The 21,448-nt window shown below is 38.3% G+C and overlaps 1 protein-coding gene across 1 annotated transcript in view; it reads right to left on the bottom strand.

Annotated features, from left to right (window-relative positions):
• Positions 1-11,482, bottom strand: part of pabpc1l (poly(A) binding protein, cytoplasmic 1-like) — a 117,992-nt gene extending 106,510 nt beyond the window's left edge. Inside the window, exon 1 of the mRNA XM_079896020.1 lies at positions 11,386-11,482. The gene's annotated coding sequence lies outside the window, so the exon portion shown is untranslated. The remainder of the gene's footprint in view (positions 1-11,385) is intronic.
• Positions 11,483-21,448: the final 9,966 nt, after the last annotated feature.

Here is a 21,448-nt window from a genome sequence, read left to right as displayed (position 1 = left end):
CAAGCCGGTGGCACCGCAACCCCGGTGCCTTTAGGGTGGCGGTGCCGCCGGCTTTGGCCCTTCATCGCTGCTCGCAGCTATATATATATATATATATATATATATACATATACATACTTATTTATTTATTTATTTATTTATTTATTTATTTATTTATTTATTCATTTTTTTTTTTTATTATTATTATTCTTTTTTTTTTTTATTCAGATTTTATAATACACTCAAAATATTCCACAACAAATCCTTTAAATTTAATGTAAAAGTAAAAATGAAAGTAAGCAGTGTTGGGCTCACGTAACCCTCTCATCAGAATCAAAATGTTTCAACATTTGCGATGCATTTGGATGCTAAACTATTCTTTATTATAGGCTTTGTTCTTCACTCGTGTTCCAATATTGATGGAAAAAATCATCCTCTTCACATGCGCAAAAATTTGCTTGGAAACATCACAGTGGAGCGAGCGGTGCTTACTGTGAATGTACGAATTGTACTACTGACTATTTAGAGCAGTGTAATTTTTATATGTTAGGTTGACTATTTTATTATTATATTTTATTAAGGCTATAATGAACAGGCTGCGATGTCAAGATTGTAATGCTGGAGTGTGTGTGTGTGTGTTCATGTTTTTCTATCCCGGTGGGGACTTTAACCTGAATGCACACAGACTCATGGGGACTCGTGTCACAGTGGGGACCTAAATAGAGGTCCCCATGGGTAAACAAGATTATAAATCATACAGTTTGAGTCAATGAGTTTTTTTGGAAATGTAAAAATGCAGAAAGTTTTATGGGATAGGTAGGTTTAGAGGTAGGGTTAGTGTGAGGAGATAGAATATACAGTTTGTACAGTATAAAAACCATTAAGTCCATGGAGAGTACCCACAAAGATAGTAAACCGTGTGTGTGTGTGTGTGTGTGTGTGTGGCGTGGGCGCGATTGAACAGTAGACACAAACATACTCCGTCATTATACAGGACGACATTCAAACTGCAAAGTGTTAACTTATATTTGTGTACAGTTGCAATAAAACACAAAATTGTGCTTTTGTAAAATAATTTCAAGCAATCCACCCCCCGAAAGGCGCTAATTTTAAAATGAAACTAAAATGCTCATGGCTGCACGGGCATTCATAACGGTGCGCGTCCACGGCGAGGAACGAGCAGAACAGAGTGAACCTTTTTCAGTTAATTCCTACTTCCATAGGAATTCATTTGAAACGCTCGCTCAACCAATATAAATGTCAGTGCGGACGAACATATTTTACTTTCGTTTTTAAGTTAGCGATTAAAAAGCCCCCAGCGGTGTCACACGTCAGTTAACCGGTGGTAAAATATTCTCACCGTCACATACCTAGTATATTTTTATATAGATATAATAGGCCTACCTGATTTTGAACACAAGAGGGCAGTATAGCACTATGTTTGACTTTATTTATGTATTGTTTAGACTAAACAACCATTCTGGCAGTTTTTAAACTTAAAATTCATTCTTAAATTGAAAAAAAAAGACATGCAAGCGTGTTTGATTTATGGACCAAGTTTTCGGACCCCATTCCAGGGGGCGCTGTCGAGCCCCCCTGCCACGCCCCAGTACCAGCTTCAGCCCGGCCCTGATGGCCGCAGGTTCTGACGTGTGTGCAAAATTTCAAGAGTTTTTGAGCATGTTAAGGGCCCCAAAAGTGGCAAAAAGGCAAAAAAAAAAAAAAATGAAGAAAAAAAAAAAAAAAAAAAAAAAAAAATCCTTACGGAAACAATAGGGCCTTCGCCCTTTCAGGGCTTGGGCCCTAATAACAAATAATCCTAACGAAAACAATAGGGCCTTCGCCCTTTCAGGGCTTGGGCCCTAATAATCCTTACGGAAACAATAGGGCCTTCGCCCTTTCAGGGCTTGGGCCCTAATAATAAACAGAGCAATTCCAAGAGGGTCCTCACACCATCGGTGCTCGGGCCCTAAAAATGCCAGTAGGTGCTAAACATCCTACCAACATACTAGAGACATGCTAAAACATACTAGCAAACACTTAGCTAAGTGCTAAAGAATGATATTACTGCAATTAAATATGAATTTGCTGTAACTCAGGCATGGAATGTCCAATCTGCCCCAAACTTCACACTTTTGATAAGCGTTCTGTCCTGAACACATGAGCATGCTTATATTCAGTTACAGTCATAGCGCCACCTGCTGGCAACAGGAAGTGACATGTTTAACACTGTTATGGACTCCTAATAACATATAAAAAAGTGCCAGCAAGTGTTAAACATGCTAACAACATACTAGAAACATGCTAGCAAACTCTTAGCTAAGTGCTAAAGCATGCTATTATTGCAATTAAATAGGAATTTGCTGTAACTCAGGCATGGAATGTCCAATCTGCCCCAAACTTCACACTTTTGATAAGAGTCATGGCCTGAACACATCTACATGAGAATGTTCAGTTATAGTAATAGCGCCACCTACTGGCAACAGGAAGTGACATGTTTAACATGTTGATGCCATTCTAGCAACATGTTAAAAATGCCATTGAGTTCTTAACATGCTAGAAACATGTTAAAACATGCTAACAATGCTTAGCTAAGTGCTAAAGAATGCTAATTCAATGAAACATGACTTTGTTGTTACTCAAGAAGGCAATGTACAATCTACCCCAAACTTCACACGTTTGATAAGAGTTCTGTCCTGAACACACATCCATGCTCATATTCAGTTATAGTCATAACGCCACCTACTGGCAACAGAAACTGACATGGTTAACACAGTAATGCAGTACTAACCACATAATTATTGTGTACTAAGCATGCTAGAAACAGACTAAACATGCTAGCAACACTTAGCTGAGTCATGAAGCATGCTATTATCACCATTATACAAAACATTTTGTAACTGACTTTGACATACTCTTACTATATATACCTCCTTAAATGTACATTTCCCAACCATGCTCTGTCTTCCTAAAGCCACCGAGTGTTGATGGCACGGGTGCGAGGGCCCTTTCATCGCTGCTTGCAGCTTTAATTATTATTATTATTATTATTATTATTATTATTATTATTATTATTATTATTATTATTATTATTATTATCACCATGGTAGCCTAATTGTAGTTTGTTTCCATAACAAAATGCCACTTACTGGTTATTTTGTATATTTTTATATGACTGTGGTGGCTCATACCAAGATTGTATCAACAAAAACTAGATTGGGACTGCTATTTAATATCTTAACCTCGCAGTGCCTACTGTTTATCAGTATGTGTCATATTCTTACAATTTTTTTTGTATGTTAAGTAAAGGGGGACATAACTTGTGTGTCAACAATTTTTGTGTAAACAATGTATTATAATAGGCCTATAATTCCTAAAAAGGCTTGATGACCATGTGGAAAAGTGTATGTCCCATGGCTAAACTATTCAAAACATAATTCAATCTTGTGATAATCGTAATTAATAATCACAATTACAATTTCAAGGGAATAATCGACAATTATAATTTGTCATAATCGTGCAGTCCTACTTTATTCAAATAAAATGTGAATGCATTTGACATTAATTGTTGTTGTTTGTTTATATCCATAATTAATTGATACCTGATTCACAAGAATTTTTGGCTAAAAAGTCACTGAATCGATTTCAAGTCACTGAATCGTTTCGGATCGTATCGTTCTAAATGAACCAATATCGTCCTTGAATCATATCGACAACCACGAATCGTGATACGAATCGAATCGTTGTTAAAACGAATCGTTACACCCCTAATGCGTTGTATATCTTTGTGTGAGTGTATTTCTCTGCTCTCAACTTAAACTTGCTGTCTCATCTTTGGACCCTGCATTACCTAAGTGCTGCGGTGTCATGGGAACATCCCAGGTAAAGATAATGAGAACATTTTGTCTTTCGTTGCTCCCTTCGCCAAGTGCATTCCAATCCATTCCCTCGAAGTTGGTACTTTGGAGTAGCAGGGCAAATGCATGCCATTATGCAGCCGTTTAGAACACACTTGATGAAGAGAGCAACGATTTCCTCATTATCTTCACCTGGGAATGTTCCCATGACAACGCAGCACAGTATCCATCAGCTGATAAGCTGTTCTTACGACAGAAATTTCTTATTATTGTATTATTGCTGTTAGGGATGTTAACCGATGACCGTTTGACCTAGGGCTGCACGATATTGGAAAAAAAATTACATTGCGATATTTTTTTCCCAACGATATATATCGCGATATTGCGAGCCATCAATCCAGGCTAAAGTCAATAATTACCATTCCATGTTATTAATAATGTCACTAATAAGCAAGCTTCATTACAAGTAACAAAAAGGCCACTTAATATTTTATTCCAGAAACATATTTCTCTCAGAATTCGGTGAACGTTCTTCGGGTTCTAGGACCTGAAAAATTATGTTTTCTGTGCTGATTCAGTGACGTGTTCATGTAAACGGCACCTAGACCCAGCAAAAGTAATGATTAATAATATGTAAAATATTACAATGAGACATTTTAATTGTTTATTAATAAACAAGTGTTTTCTGTAAAGATGAAGTTGACAATATACTGACTCGCGATCTTCGCAGCAGTGATCGGGAGAAATGCACTTTTCATACAGATTAAATATAGCTATATTTTTTTTAATGGTTCTGTTTAAAAGTAGAGATTTCTGTAGATAATAGATATATTTCTTTCTTTCATTTTTTTTTTTTTTAGGTGTGTGAGGCGAGTATGCTACCTTTTACGCTGAGTTTCGGTTCATGGATCATAGCTTAATCTCGGGTTCAGGCGCTGGCTGCTATATTTAATTATTATTAATCATTATTAAATCCAGGAAATTGGATAATGAAATACTGATTAAAATTAAGATACAATTAATACAAAACGAAATTCGTTTTAAAGAAAGGCTTTGTGCTTTCTGTTTGAGGTCTCTGTGAAAGTTTTAAAGCAGTCTTTTAGTGTCGCTTTCATAACGGTCGCGTCCGTAATATCACGTAACATTGTTTTTTCCTCATAAATGCGAACACGAAAAATAAACGAATGTTTAAAAAAGACAACCATCCACAACTTTATAACACTCCAGCAAAGTAGCCTACCTCTTTTTGGTCAACATCCTCCTTTTTGTAGACGAAATAGGCTAGTCCCAAATAGCTGATTTTGACTTTTTTTTTGCGGCGGATCCTCTTCGTCGCGCATTTTTGAATGTTGGCTGTGAGCGCGGTGAGCTGCGGCACAGCGAACCAATCACTGTGCAGGCACGCAGAACGCGTATGTCACCCCAGCAAAAAGCCATACAACAAACTCGTGTTTACTGTGTGCTACCGTTCTCTTATGGGTACTACTAACGTTACCCTTCACATCGCATGTTCCGGCGATGTGACTATCGCTCATTCGCACATCGCGATGTCGATGTTAAAACAGAATATCGTTCAGCCCTAGTTTGACCGATGGTTGACCGTATCAACGTTAACCGATCAAAGTTGTCGGTAGTCGGTTAAAAAAAGAAAAGAAAAAGTGATCTCTAAATTAGGCTATTATAGACAGTGGGCTAAACGCTACTACAGTTAGCCATCTCATTCCAAGATCTTTTTGTGTTAAGTGAACAAATCCCTCACAGTCAATTTTTCATAACTCGCCTGTTTGTATTTAATAAACCAATAAAAACATTTGGCGCGGGGTCACAGCATTTGGGTTTGCGCGCTCACAAGGTTTGCGAAAAGTAAAGGCTACAGGCTAAAACACGTCTCTTCGGAGCTGTCATTTTCTTAAATGAGCTGCGGCAATGTTTCAAATGAGCTTTTATTTTCAACGCGATCACCTTGTACCCAAACCATTTCGAAACTAAGGAGCCATTTGTCCTCCGATTACATACAAGCTCCTCCGTTTGCGGGACTCATCATGTTTCGCGCTGTAGGGGATTTAAAAAAAAGTGACGTGTGTGTGTGTATGTGTGTGAGCGGGAGGTAGAGCGGCAGAGAGATGCGACACGACAGAGTTGCGAAATTGAAGGCGCGGCTCGAAATGGCTGTTATTTCAAATAGCGTAGCATATTTTAAACTAATCGGTTAACCGGTTTCAACCGGCTAATGAGGCTCGGTGGTCGGTCAAGAAAATGTTTAGTTTTCGATATACATAAAATATAAATAAATATACATTTTATATCAAAAGTTTTTTTAATTATATATATATATATATATATATATATATATGCATGTGTGTGTGTGTGTGTGTGTGTGTGTGTGTGTGTGTGTGTGTGTGTGTGTGCACGACCATCCCATCTTTCGACCCTGCATTAACCGAACACATTTCTTACCGATGAAACTTACAGTATTTAAACATGACAGAAATGTGTGAAATATATTACAAACAAAAAAACAACTTAAATTGCTATGTTTGTAAATTAACTCAAACTCTCCTGCCATCCACTTAGCTTTAAAATGAATCACAAGTATTCGCTGGGTCACATGACGTAAATGGTCACTTCAAGGAAGTAAATTTATCATCGCATGTACCCTACGCTAATGGCCTTGTGGGATTTCGCAAAGGGATTCAGTTGTTCACTTTCGTTTGGAACACCCCTACAAATGGCGTCCCCTTGCCGAAGTGCCCTTCAAGGGCGCAAAAACCCCATTTGGAATTTGACCATTGTGAGCCTAATTAGTAATGGCGTGGTTTGTAGTACTGCGGGAGTAGGGGTGGGGGAAAAAAAAATCGATTCTTAGATGCATCGCGATGCGGACGTGGACGATTCTGAATCGATTCACAAATGTCAAAAATCGATTTTCTAAAAAAACATTTTCTTCTAATAACGTAATATTGACAGAACGTGCAGTGCGCGGACAGTCTGTGGCATGCACATAACAGAGACGCGCACATAACAGATGGTTGAGCGCCAAATTCAAACGGCACCCTCTTCGTTAAAAGCTAACGTATGGAAAATTGGCAATTTCATTGTGACCTATTTAGTATATTTTGTATGAGAGCTGCTTTCTGTATTGTTTAGTTTTCACATCAATATGCTGTAAACCGATCTGTTATACGTACGTTATACTGCCCTCCACAGTCACAGTATGTATCAGTGCCATGCCAGTCACAAAAAGTTACATTTTGACTGTGCTCTCTGCAGATGTTCATTCACTTTTTTTTGTATAAGCTGTTTTTGATTGTGGTAGGCTATACAGCAAACATTTCAAGTCATAACTTTTTATTATTTAGTTGTGTATAAAAGCGGCTTTGTATGTTACTAATTATTCAGAATATGCGCAAGTCCACAAGCATTATATGAGAGCTGCTGGTACATAATTCTATATTTTTGAACGAAAACTGTTTGTGATTTTGCTACAGCAAAATGTTTTTGTTTTTTTTTGTCTGAAGGATTATATTGCTCATTGGAAATAACAGGAGGATGTTGGTTAGAAGTCTATTATTAAATGCTAGAGATTCAGAATATGCTGAAGTTTGTAATCATTTACTACAAGTATGTTGCTAGTACAGGCACACATTTATTTTCCTGTTGGTTTTTTGCAATGTTGGGACATATGCTGGCTAATGTAACCTTACAGTTGACTTGCCAAATCACTTCCATTTGTTTTATTAATAAAATTAATATAGGAAGTATTGCAAGTAAATTCATTATGGGTCATCATAAATACTTTCCTTTAAAAGTACCAAGTAGTCACAAAAAAAAAAAAGATGCATCGATAATCGTTACCCTCTGAATCGTAATCGAATCGAATCGTGAGGTGCCTAGAGATTCCCACCCCTATGAGGGACGCAGTCGGACACACGTCTGAATCCGAAATCTCCCCCTATACCCTCAAATAGGGCGTTATTTGAGGGGACAGTCATTTGTAGTGGTGTCCGAAACCATAGTGGACATTATTGAGTGGACTTTTTCAATCCCACATTGCACTGCAAAAGTGAGTGTGCAAACAATGTACGCTCAATGGCTGTCCGAATTCGCTCACTCGTTTTCATTCACTCCAAGTGAAAAGTATCAGTGGACTAACATAGGGAATAGTGAATGAGGCTTTACAGGGCAATTTCAGATTCAGCCTTTGAGAAAAGTCAAATGTGTGTGCATGGGGGGTGGGTCATAATAAATCTGATTGGCAAGATAGTTCATCTTTAAAACCAGGCTCAAACCCAGACAGCAACATAGTGTCAGCCCAGATCCGGGCAACATCTGGTACATGTAGACTCCACGCGTACCAGATGTGGGCCGGCACTATGTTGCTGTTTGGGAAATGAGTGAACAATCTCTAAAATAGCTAAACTTGATTGAAACATTTGCAAAAAGGCCTAAAACTATTGAGTAGGGATGGAGAAATTAAGCCTCTTAAATCTTTGAAGCTTTTCTCTGATCTAAAGATTCAAATAATGCATCTCTCATTGTCTATGATGGTCAGGCCCTGAGTTCAAGCATCACATGTGCATGCAAAATCAGGAAACACAAATGTAATCTAAATTTGTAGGCGGGTTTCAAACGCATTGATCGATATGCTTGCATAGACTTCAGTGAAATGGGCACTGGTTCTTCTCGGCGGTCTGAGGTGGTTTGCCGGTCTCAACGACAATAAACGCAAGCTCTTATCAGACCCATCCAGCACATTTAAATGTGATTAATACTGGATAATTTCACATGCACATACTTCCGTGTCTGTTATCAGATCTGAATCCCGACCTGACGATTTTTTACAGCTATGTTCGGGATAAAGATAATCTCCCGGATTCACAGACTAGGTTTAAGCCTAGTCCCAGATTAAATTGGCCTGGTTGAGCTGCAGAAGACAGTGTTGTCACTATGTCAAAGAGACACTGTTTTTTCCTTAACATTTCCAAAACATGTTTATTTGACCTTCATAAGGCTGAGGAAGTGGTTGGAGTGGTTAAAATTCATTTTAACATTTTCAGGGTCTGAATCTGGCTCGAATTGGTTTGAAATTGACACTTATTCATATTCACACTAGAGAAGAACTTGCAGTTATGGAGGGGCTGGACATTTCCCAAACAGGTGCTACGCAGTGCCAATCACAACACCCTGGGCCAGCTAACCAATTACACCCCAAAATCAAAATCAAGACTTCATGAGAGGGCATAACAGGACCCCTTTAAAATATGTCACTGCCATTGCTTTGTCTCAAGATGCACACGAGTAATGTTTTTTTCTTCAAAGGCATGATTATAAAAGCTACTTAAATATCATAATTGAACTAAGGCCTAATCCTGGCTTAATCTAAGCCCTGTTTGTGAAACCAGGCCAAAGAGTGTGGTCGCCCTATATACATACAGTTTAACAGTTATGTTGATATTGTAAGTGACTTAAACTCTAATTAGGCCTTACTGCTCATCTCCAAGTCATTCATTCCCTGTGTGCCATTCATTCCCCCCGACATTTTAATGGCCAAAACCAGCCCCTACAAGACACCCTGCCCTTTTTTAACTAGTGTTTTAACCAAGCGGCAACCTGCCGATCTCTCTCTTGAATCCAACACGGAAGTGACTTAAACTACAATTCATCGACTGGCCACTACAGACAGGATCCAAAAGAGAGTCAATCCCATATACACCCCCATGTTAAAATGTCCAACGTTACAGCAGAAAAAAATATGATTACAGCCTGGTACAAAAAGTGGTTTTGGTCTATATAGCTAATTTTGACCTTCATGACAACTGTGAGGGGGGGGGGGGGATTTTTTTATATAACTCATCCATTTAAATTATATAGCTCTGAGCTCGACTGCTATGTCTGAGGTAAAATAGCCTACACCACCCTCATTACCATACAGACAAAGAAATATGGAGATAAATAAATAAATAAATACATAAATATGGAAAAAAATACTATTACACATAAGGAAATAAAAGTATAAATATTTATAGTTTTGCTTTTTTACACATCTTTGTGTAATTATGTATTTTTTTAACACTTTATGTCGATAGTCCACTTTAGACATTCTACTAACTATAAGTTAGCCTGGTAATACCAAACTCTGCTACTTTGCTTTGCTTCGTAGACAGAGTCTGGCATGGCATAATTGAAAAGCGTTTTCTTTTTCGCAGGGGGGCGCTTGTCTGAAGCTTAAAATCATTGGTTACCCCGTAAGCCAATCACATAACGTTTGGTTATGGCGTGTGTTATGCGCATGCTCAGCCGCATCTAACTTCCACTGTAAACAAATGTATGATGCGAAAACAAAACCATCGAGTGAAATACCGGAGTGAACATTGCTGTGAACGACTTTTGCAGATTATGTGAAGTAAATCTACGCATCCACGGTACAATCAGCGTCTACGTCACGGCTCTCAGCCCGCCCTCTGTTCGTTGATTGGCCGGCTGTTTTCAGGACGGAGGAAAACGGGGAAAACGGTCGCTATCTCAGACTGAGTACAGAAGCGAAATGAAATTGAGCGGAAGTACGAAGTATGACGTAGTCAGGCTAACTATAAGTAACTTTGCAGCTACATGTCAACTAACTGTCATTAGAGTATTAGTAGACTGTCTGCATAATATTTGCTAACACTTTATTTTGTTGGCCCTCCAACAGATATTCTACTGACTATAGGCTAAGTAACTTGGCCTCTAACTATAAACTACCAGTCTACTGACAGTCAACTACAGTCTACTAATACTGTAATGAGGGATAGTTGACATGTAACTGCAAAGTTATTTATAGTTAGTAGAATGCCTAAAGTGGACTATGGAGATAAAGTGTAACCTTTTTGGTATTTATTTATTTATTTATTTACTTACATTTCCTTGTATATTCATGTATTTATTTATTTATTATTTTGGCAGCTTTGGAATTCCATACAAGACGGCACACCACACAGGCAGATTTTACAAACAACCAGAGTTCCGACTGTGGACACGGGAAATCTCGACTTTAGAATAAACTAACAAGGCGGACGCATGCAAGAAGAAATGGCGATAACAGTGTTTGGAAATTGGACTACTTTTTACAGAAAATTATAAGTAATTTTGCTTTTATTATCACGTGATCCGGAGTGGAGAATGCTTGCCCTACTGTACTCTCTTGTGATCTGCTCTGCGGGACGAGTTGGGAATAGTGATGCTGCCATTTACTTAACTTTATTTATAACGGACAACTACCTTGTCTTCAATCACAGCTCATTTTCAAATTCACTGAAACGCGAAAAAGTTCCTTAAAAAGAAAATAAGATTTGCTAATTCATTTTCAAATTTTTGCTAAATTTCACATGCATATATGCGATATTGAATAGGCTATATTGTATACGTGAATAGGCTAGGCTACTATATGTGAATCGTTAAAATTGGGCACTCGCCAGCCACTGTATCTTTGTCCAAAAACTTAATGAACGTTTTATTTTAACAACTTTTAAAACAAGAAACCCTCTGTAGAAACAATGTTAGTTACAGTTACCTGGTGTAATGTGGAGCAAATAAGCATATCCTTCAGTGTAAGCTGCAAGAGGGCTCCACCCCGTTGTGACTGTTTTAGTGTCAGTTTAATTATTACTGAGGAACACCTGTCATTTGTAACGCGCTCCATTGTGTAGCCTACCAATTAAAACTCATCTGTGAGAACTTTTTTTTCCGTCTTGTTCCGCGTGTGAAAGTAGTTCTTGTGCGAGCTCAATGTACAATGATTTATATTACTTCCTATGTACGATAAATTAGATAAAATGTGGGCAACGACGATGTTGTTAATTTATTGTGCTGTAGTTGGCCTACATTCAATAATCATCTGTTGTCTATTTTGGGAACATTTCTGGACCAGTAATACAAGAGTGCCTAACTCTCCAAGTGTGTGTGAGACATCTTTATTTTTCAGCAACACCTGAGTAATATTATTATAATATTGTAATATGAGTAATATTATATTAATGTGTAGGCTATACTTTATCTTTATTGTATCTTTTGGTTTATATTCTTGGCTTCAGTTCTTCAATAAATTATACATTGCAATAAATAATCAAGCTCATGGATTATTTTGCCTAATTTCTGACTTTGGAAAAAAAAAGACCTTGAGATTGCAAACACCACAATCCAACGCTTATTAATTTAGAACAAATAAAAAGATTTCATTAAGAACAAAACACTTAGCAGCCTGAAACAATATTCATCCTTAGTTTTAACAATTCAGATACAGGGCATATAAACATTTCAGCATTACTAAAATCACAGACATAGGCTATTTGAAATTGAAATTTTACATTATGTATGTTGCATTTCTTGCAAATGTATGCATTCCATCACAGTACATTGTTCACTGACATGCCATTTGTGCTTCTTGCATATAGCATATTATGTATTTTGTGTCTTTGATTTAAGTTAGACTTGTTTGAGATGCGCCTTGCCCATGTCTGAAATTTAGACGAGAATAATATAGGGGAGGAGAGGAGTGAAAAAAGTTAACCCAAGACAGACAATGGATCATACACCTACAAGAGTAAAGTCTGATATCACGTGATTTACGCTCATGTGTTGCTAAATGAACATAATGTAATTTAAGTTATGTTGCTATTTTTTAAAAAATAAATATGATGAACAAGATACCCAAAGTAGACTACCTATTAGGCCTACTTAATTTGATTCGAAAAACGTGTTACAGGTAAATCAATCATTTTTACTTTAATGCAGATATGTTTTTCTAAAAAAAATTATTAATATGACAACAATCACATAACCCATAGAGAGATCGCACTGTCAGAGTTTGGGAATATTCACACATAATTTATACACATAAAAGCATGATATCAGATTCAATATCAAACATTTTAAGAGAGAACAATACATGGTTAATTGTTTAAAACCAATGAGTATTAAGCTGTGTCTTCAGCAAGTCGTTTCCCATCGTACTTTTGATCAGCGCAGTAGGTGGAGAGCAACTGCGCCCGACTGTGCAATTCACGGCTCTCACAAGTTTTTGACATACGTCAGCACAGTGGTGTACGCACACCTGTGAGGCCCCCTGCAAAGCACGAGATGGGCCCCCTCCCATCTGCATGTATGAAAATTTGTTGTTTTAAGGGTTAAAAGTAGTTAAAGTAGTTAAAGGGTTAGTTCACCCAAAAATGAAAATTCTGTCAGTAATTACTCACCCTCATGTTGTTCCAACCCCGTAAGACTTTTGCTCATCTTCAGAACACAAATTAAGTTATTTTTGATTAAATCTGAGAACTGTATCACTCCTCCATAGGCTTCTATGATACTTGCCGGCCCAGAAAGTTAGTAAAGAAAATGTTTAAAATAGTCCAAGTGACTACAGTGGCTCAACCATAAGTTTATCAAGCTAAGAGAATAAATTTTGTGCACGAAAAAAAACGACTATATTTAACTATTCATTTTCTTCTGTGCGGGCCTTAAAAGCGCAGCGCTTCTGTATTGTACGTCAGAATGTTCACTATTGGCCGATGCTGGTCATGTGTGTGATGTGTTCCGAAGATGAACGAAAGTCTTATGGGGTTGGAACAACATGAGGGTGAGTAATTACTGACAGAATTTTCATTTTTGGGTGAACTAACCCTTTAAGATACAGTCAAGCCCTTCTGGAAAAAAAGTTAGCTACACTACAAGTTCAAAATGTAGCTTACTACATTTACATCTGTGATGGAATTGATTGTACTGCTGCACATTTTGGCCAGGACACTCCTGTGAAAGAGATTTTTAATCTCAGAGAGCTTTTCTGGTTAAATAAAGGTTAAAAAAAATTTAAACTGCTTAGATTTCTTTTGACGTATATTACAAATAACTGAATAATTGTTAATGAAGAATATTATAATGAATGAAGATTTGGGGATAAAACAACATAATGCAATACAATTATGATTTTGTAAACTATCCATAGATAAACACAATACTCAAATATAGCCTATATCTCAAACTGACAGTCTCAATGTGCAAAATTAAATGTAACCAATTAATTAATTGATTGATTGATTGACTCATCCATCCAAGAACAAAATATATCCAAATTAAATTGTATACACATATGGAAGTAAAATAATGACAAATGTTTTTGAAACAAAAAAGCTTGTTGAATTGCACTACTCGAAAAAATATGCATTGCATTAACCCTACTTCCTTTTTAAAGCATTGTATTTTCAGGGCTTGCATTTTTATGGGCTGAAATTCAACATGGTTGTATATTAAAGCTGTGAATATTTCAATTCAAAACATTTCACACACTTTTTCATTATTAAAAATTCAATAATCCATATTCACCTTTCAGATTTCACTTCCAAAATGTTCATTCTGTTTAAAGGAGAACTCCGGTCAATTTTAACATTGAGCTAATTTTTTTTTGTAAATTTGGAGTGCTGTCAGTACAGAGAACAACGACAAAAATCGGTGTTGCCTACACCGTGTTATCCTCTTTTTAAAATTTGCACCCTGTTGACTTCAATGGGGCAAGTTTTAAACCTGCTTTTAGCCTCTTAACATCCTTGATGTGTCATTACAAGTGCCCAGCCATTGTGAGTGATTCCTTTAGAGTTAACACGGGTGAATCTGACTGCAGTAGATGTGAAAGATATTAATAAAAATGATGTTATTTCAGCCAGTGCACATACCTGTATTTTCTTCCTGTTTTCGGTCGAAGTCCACAGTTGTCGACGATTGTCGCGCGTGAACTCGACAATCGACTACTGTGGAGTAGTGTCAGGCGAACTTATGCCAGTATATCACTGGGAAACGCTTAGCGTGAAACTTTGCGCGTTACGTTCATATTCTGGTCCATCTGCTTGCCTGTAGCCTATTAATATAGCCTACATCCCCAATAAGGTGGGAGTTTGGTATTTTATATCACTGTATTTTTTCCACTGAGTTACTTTGAGTGTCCTGAGACCGCAGGGGAATCCTGGAGAGTGACGTATTGAGGGAATCCCCAGTTCTGCAGCACAGCCGCAATATAAAGTTAAGAAAACTAAACAACCGAGAGAAATATGCTTCTACTACCTCAGATTTAACGTTTGAGTACATCAGCATCGGGGAATAACATCTCGGTAACGACAGAGAAAGCTGTGCAAAACTTATATTTACAAAAGTAACAGTGAAGACTTCAATGTAAACACAGCTTTTGTGTCTTTATCAGCTTTTCCATTTCATTTTCCAATTTATCGCCCTATAATAATCACAAATAGCCAACTTGATTGCTCCATTTCTGTAATTCAACGAATGAATGAGTCTCTCACCCGCTGCTCTATAGTTTTCTTCGTCAACAGCCGCTTGCACCCCCTGCTGGTGAGGCCGACTAACAGCTATGGAGATCATCAATCGGCAATCTACTGATATTCCTGCCGTTCCCGGATGTCAAATGTTGAATTTTCTGTCGAATTTGAACCACTGAATTTGTGGAAGCGGATTTGTAAAGCGAAATAAAATGGACAGAAAATTGCCGGTCGAACATTAAAGGTTGTATTTTTAAACAGAATGAACATTTTGGAAGTGAAATCTGAAAGGAGAATATGGATTATTGAATTTTTAATAATGAAAACATGTGTGAAATGTTTTGAATTAAAATATTCACAGCTTAAATATACAACCATGTTGAATTTCAGCCCATAAAAAATGCAAGCCCTGAAAATACAATGCTTTAAAATGCAAGCAGGGTTAATGCAATGCATATTTTTTCGAGTAGTGCAATTCAACAAGCTTTTTTGTTTCAAAAACATTTACACAGCCTGGAGTAGTAAAACATGTCGGTTAAACTCACAGCACATGCAGTGATGGAGCATTTACTATGAATGGAGCCGCTCATAAACGGCTTGACATTTGATATTGTCTAAATTACAGTATGTTCGGTTAGCTTTTGCTTTTGTGGACTTTTAGTTTGTATTCATTATTTAATGTTTTCTTTGTTCAAGTTTCTTTCCAATCATTAGTTCCTATGGACACTGATTATCATCACAGCTGTTTGTCATCATCTCATTATCACTGTATGTATTTAAGTTCATTCTTATTCACTCTTCAGTTGTTGTTTGTGTATAGACACACTGTTACACTTTCGTGGATTATCTGTGCTTATTACTTCTTTTCATCTTTGGACTCATTAAGATTGGACTTAATCTGTGACATATAGAGTGCGATAAAGCAGGATAGTGATGGGAAACTGAGGCTTTCTAAAGCTTTTGAGGCTTTCATCAAATTGTGCTGAAAAAAGGTTAATTACGCAAAGCTTTTAACACAATGCGCACAAGTGACATCTGGTGGTCACACTTGTTTTCTCCACCATATCTAACAAATCACAGGAGAGCAGAAAAAGCAAAGTGACCTAACATAGCTTCGGAAGTCTGTGACATACAAGAGTGGGATCAATACAGTTCTATTTAATCTCATCTAAATTAATTTGTGCTAGTGAGACCACAACTCGTATCATGTGTAACCTGGTCAACGGATTCACATATTGATCAATAATATAAAATATACAAGTATGTGATCATGATTTTAGTATCTTAGCATGCGGTGTGTGCATGTGTATGTGCACACATACACTTCCTCACTTCCTGCTCAGCTACTGTTCGGACGCTCTTGCTTACTGCTCCGCGCTTTGCTCTATCGCTTTTACATTTTATCTCCTATATTTTATATTTTATTTCCATTTATCACCTAATTTTAACTTCAGCAAACAGCACAGTGCTCAGACAACAAAGTTTGGATTACTACAAAAACGCAGAATTCTTTTACCCGACCAGCTTACATTCCGGGAAAGGAAAACACAACTGCCTACATTCATACGGATAAGAGAAAATGCCTCTTCAGGTTCAAGAATCTACTTGCTGCACTAACTGCCACAGACTTTTACAAAGGATTGCAGTTCTCGAAACAAAGTTACTTACGGGACCACCAAACCAGACGGAGCACACAACAGAGCTTCGTCATGGACACCCTCAGCATACCGGTGAGTCCCATGAAACTAGTGCTCCTCGACAGATAGAGAAACAAGCCGATCGACTTACTAATCGATGGCACAAACAGGGAGCTAGACCCAAAGGCACTCGAGACACCAGATTGTCACGAGCATCACATATTGCCGCAGTAGCATCCTCTACCCCAGATACAGCTCTGACAAGGATTGCAAACACTGGTCTTCTACCACCGCCTATACATCTTGAGAACAGATTTGAAGTACTAATGAATGTAAATGAGGAATCCCCAAATGTGATGAATGTGATCGAACACAGACTGAATGGGCCAGTAGCTAACACTGATGCTAACCGGCGCTCAAGGTCGAGCAGACAGCGGCACTCAGCTCAGAGCGCAGCCGAGCCCAGGACTCTGATAGTGGGGGACTCGATAATCAGAAACATTAGCGGCAGGGATACAACTACATGCTGCCTTCCACAAGCAACAACTTCGGATATAAACAGGGAACTTCAGAACATTCTGATGAAACATAAGACTGCAAATCGACTCATCATACATGTGGGGAAGAATGATATTCATAAAGAGCAGTCAGAACTCCTTAAGAAGGATTTCAATTAACTTTTTGAAACACTTAAAAGACTGAAAGTTCAAACATTCATCAGTGGACCTCTCCCAGCAAGAGGAACAAACAGGTTTTCACGGTTGCTTGGGCTTAATACATGGCTGCAAAAAACCTGCAATATAAAAGGAGTAAACTTCATTGACAATTTCAATCTTTTCTGGAGTCAGAGACAACTTTTTCATCGGGATGGCCATCACCCAAACAAACTTGGTTCAAGAGTGTTAAAGGACAACTTCTACTTCTCCCTCAATCATCCTTCTGCAGTGTGTGCCAATCCACTCAATCTGAACGGCACACACACACCTGGACACAGTATGAATGACCACGGGACTTCACTTCAGCAGCAAAATGGACATGCGGTTGACATATCACACAAGGACAATGATAGCACCACTCCGCCACAACAACCTCTGCTCACGGACACAATCTCAGCTGAGCCCTGCCCACAGAGAAACATATCAGAACTGCTTGAAGATTCAACACCCAAGGACGACTTCCTGGAAAACAGCCAGGGAAGCCAGGACAGCATATCACAACCTCCTATAACACCAGAGCAACAGCCCCTTTCACCAGACACGCTATCCCTCTCTCCAGCATCGCCACTACTGTGTTTCTCTCAGAAAATGGAAGAACTGGTGTATGCTGGAACCAGACTATCCCACTCTTTTGCAAGCCCCCAGATACCAACCAAAAAACGACAGGCACCATTACCACCCGCACCAAAGCCTGCGGGCCCAGCTCGCCCTCCCCCTCCTGTGAGAGCTCTTCGGCCTCTACCACAACGCCAGGGCCCACACCCTCCTCCATCTGCTCGAGGTGAACCAAAAACAACTGATACCAGCTCTCAGTGATGTGTTTTGGGCCCCCGCTCTGATAACAGTAACTTTCTCAAATGTTTACAGAACAAGCGGGAACCCAGTGTGCCTGTATCTTTCTCTATTGCTGTTCTATTACAAGATAGAAAATCTAAGGCCTTCAATAGCCGTGCAGCAAACCTAACTAATCTGGTGCCTATTACACGTCAAAGTAAGATTGATGTGGGGACAAAAAGTAAGACTGTTAAGTTAGCACTTTTAAACATTCGTTCACTTAAAAATAAATCACTTCTAGTCAATGATTTAATAACCACAAACAACCTGGATTTTATGCTTCTAAATGAAACCTGGCTAGAAGACAGCTACAGTGCAACAGTCCTCAATGAAGCAGCCCCTCCTAACTTTACTTTTATGAGTGTCTGCAGAGCTGTTAAGAGAGGTGAGGGTCTAGCTGCACTTTTTAAAGATATCTATCAATGTAAGCAAATATCATTTGGGAATTACCCTTCTTTCGAATATCTGGGTATTGTGTTGAAAGGTGCTCCACGCATTTTACTTATCATTATTTACAGGCCTCCAAAATACTCTCCAGCCTTCGCTGAGGACTTTACAGAACTGTTATCAACAATTACCTCAGAGTTTGACTGTTTTGCCATTGCAGGAGATTTTAACATTCACATAGATAATGCAGAAAACAATATGGCAAAAGAAATCAAAACTGTTTTAAAAACTTTTGATCTGACTCAGCATGTACATGGACCCACACACAATCGTGGACACACTCTAGATTTACTTATCAGTAAGGGTCTAAACATTTCATTAATTGTTATTAAGGATGTAGCACTGTCTGATCATTTCTGTATTTTCTTTGATATATTGATCTCTCCTGCCACTGAAGCTAGATCTGTGTCTGTCAAGAAGAGATGCTTAAATGAGAACACTAGTGTACTATTTATGAAGGCTATATCCTTAACACCAAGCATATCTGCAGACTCTGTTGATTTTCTCCTTGATTCTTTTAACTCAAAAGTTAAAGGTATAATTGATGATATTGCTCCTGTGAAAGTCAGGAAGAAGAGTGGCAGACAAAAAGCACCTTGGAGAAACTCAACAACAGTGCAAAATATGAAAAGACAATGCAGAAAAGCAGAGCGCATGTGGCGGAAGACAAAACTTGTAGTCCATTATAACATCTACAAAGACAGCCTTCATGCTTTCAATATGGAACTAGGCAAAGCTAGACAGACTTTCTTCTCAAATATTATAAACAGCAATTTAAACAACACACGCACTCTTTTTGCTACTGTAGAGAGACTGACAAACCCTCCAAGCCAGATTCCCAGTGAAATGCTCTCAGAGAACAAGTGCAGTGAGTTTGCTTCTTTCTTCTCTGAGAAAATCAATAATATCAGAAAGGTGATCAGCACATCCTTGAGTTGCACTGAGGTCAGACAGATCAAACCACCCGAGAAAGTAGTTACTATGTCTGATTTCAAAGAAATTGATGGCAAAATTTTGGAAGAAACTGTACAGCACCTTAAAACATCAACATGCGCTCTTGACACACTCCCCACATCATTTTTCAAAAGTGTGTTAAACAGTTTAGAAGCAGATCTCCTAGAAGTGGTAAATGTCTCACTTCGCTCTGGGAGTTTTCCATACTCCCTGAAAACTGCAGTTGTCAAGCCCCTCCTGAAAAAGAGCAATCTGGATAAGACCATATTAAGCAACTATAGACCGATCTCAAATCTTCCTTTCATAGGCAAGATCATTGAAAAAGTTGTCTTCAATCAGCTGAACAAATTCTTGAGCTTGAATGGATCCTTTGACAATTTTCAGTCTGGTTTCCGACCGCACCACAGCACAGAGACAGCGCTCATAAAGATAATAAACGATATTCGCTTAAATACTGATTCAGGCAAATTATCAGTGCTGGTACTACTTGATCTTAGTGCTGCATTTGACACTGTCGATCATAACATACTTCTTGACAGGCTGGAAAACTGGGTGGGGCTTACTGGGATAGTCCTAAAATGGTTCAGGTCATACTTAGATGGGAGAGATTATTATGTGAGTATAGGTGACCATAAGTCTGAGTGGACATCCATGACATGCGGAGTCCCTCAAGGCTCAATTCTTGCACCACTCCTGTTCAACCTGTATATGCTCCCAATGAGCCAAATAATGAGAAAGAACCAAATTGCTTACCACAGCTATGCAGACGACACACAGCTCTACTTAGCCCTATCGCCTAACGACTACAGCCCAATTGAATCCCTGTGCCAATGCATTGACGAAATCAACAGTTGGATGTGTCAAAACTTTCTTCAGTTAAACAAAGACAAAACTGAAGTCATTGCGTTCGGAAACAAAGATGAAGTTCTCAAGGTGAACGCATACCTTCACTCTAGGGGTCAAACAACTAAAAATCAAGTCAGGAATCTCGATGTGTCCCTAGAGTCAGACCTTAGTTTCAGTAGTCATGTCAAACCAATAACTAAATCAGCATACTATCATCTGAAAAATATTGCAAGAATTAGATGCTTTGTTTCCAGACAAGACTTAGAGAAACTTGTGCATGCTTTCATCACCAGCAGGGTGGATTACTGTAATGGACTCCTCACTGGCCTTCCCCAAAAGACCATAAGACAGTTGCAGCTCATACAGAATGCCGCCAGGATTCTGAGCAGAACCAGAAAATATGAACACATCACACCAGTCCTCAGGTCTTTACACTGGCTCCCAGTTAAATTTAGGATTGATTTTAAAGTATTATTACTGGTATATAAATCATTCAATGGCCTAGGACCTCAATACATTGCAGATATGCTCACTGAATATAAACCCAACAGATCACTCAGATCACTAGGATCATATCAGCTAGAAATACCAAGGGTTCACTTTAAACATGGCGAGTCTGCTTTTAGCTATTATGCCAGCCGCAGCTGGAACCAGCTTCCAGAGGAGATCAGATGTGCTCCTACAATAGTCACATTCAAATCCAGACTCAAAACACTTCTGTTTAGCTATGCATTTACTGAATGAGCACTGTGCCACTGTTCGTCCGACTGTTTGTACTGTATTTTATTTTATTTTATTTTTCTAAACTGTTTTAATTATTCTTATTTATTTTATTATTTTAATTTATTCTATGTAAAGCACTTTGAATTGCCATTGTGTAT

This window comes from Squalius cephalus, assembly GCF_949319135.1.
Source record: "Squalius cephalus genome assembly, chromosome: 16".
In the NCBI taxonomy this organism is placed as follows: Eukaryota; Metazoa; Chordata; class Actinopteri; order Cypriniformes; family Leuciscidae; genus Squalius; species Squalius cephalus.
Note: the sequence above shows the minus strand (reverse complement) of the source record. Positions and strands in the feature narration are given on the sequence as shown.